The sequence below is a fragment of the Nerophis lumbriciformis genome, linkage group LG29 (genome assembly GCF_033978685.3).
Source record: "Nerophis lumbriciformis linkage group LG29, RoL_Nlum_v2.1, whole genome shotgun sequence".
Lineage (NCBI taxonomy): Eukaryota > Metazoa > Chordata > Actinopteri > Syngnathiformes > Syngnathidae > Nerophis > Nerophis lumbriciformis.
In genome coordinates this window covers 12477501-12478108 of record NC_084576.2, presented here as the reverse complement: position 1 = coordinate 12478108, position 608 = coordinate 12477501, and the positions used below count along the sequence as shown (strand labels likewise).

General features: G+C 33.1%; 1 protein-coding gene across 6 annotated transcripts in view; it reads right to left on the bottom strand.

The window, feature by feature from the left end:
* Window positions 1–311: 311 nt before the first annotated feature.
* nr2f2 (nuclear receptor subfamily 2, group F, member 2) overlaps window positions 312–608 on the bottom strand; it is a 593614-nt gene continuing 593317 nt past the window's right edge. For all 6 annotated transcript variants that reach the window (XM_072911831.1, XM_072911832.1, XM_072911833.1 and 3 more), the window contains one exon: window positions 312–608. This exon is cut by the window's right edge and continues 1842 nt beyond it. The gene's annotated coding sequence lies outside the window, so the exon portion shown is untranslated.

Sequence of the window (608 nt, the reverse complement as noted above, 5' to 3'; positions counted from 1 at the left end):
CTTTTTAGCATCATCATCATCATCAACATGTTTTAATCAACAGCAGCAAGCCATCCACGCATGCGCACTCACAGCAGCAGCAAAATCAAAAAATTGCAGCCTTAATAATCCTTCATTATATGTATTTCCAGCATCATTTAAGCCAATAATAATAATAATCATAATTAGTGAGAGGCTCAAGCTCTATTGGGGGGGATTTGAAGGCATCACGTGCACAAAAAGTGACAAAAATCCGATTAAAAGTGCACCAATAAAACCAACATGCAGAGTGGTTCGAATTCATTGATGAAAAGAAGCCATGAAAAAGATAGTTCAAATTCATAAATTATAATTTAATACCAAGAACAAATTTACAGCAGAATGCTCGTTTTACAATAAGCTAACACAAACAAACAAACAAGAATCGTGTTCAACTATTAGAAACTTTCACACACACTCACATGAATCACTTGCAGTTATAATCATTTAAAAAAAAAAAAGTATCTATACGTTATCAATACCCTGCAGTCATATATTTTATATATTTATATAAAAAGGTGGGTTCATAATTACAATCATGTTTCATTCTCTGGTCCTGTGTGTGTTCAATCAGCAGTGATCCCTTTTTG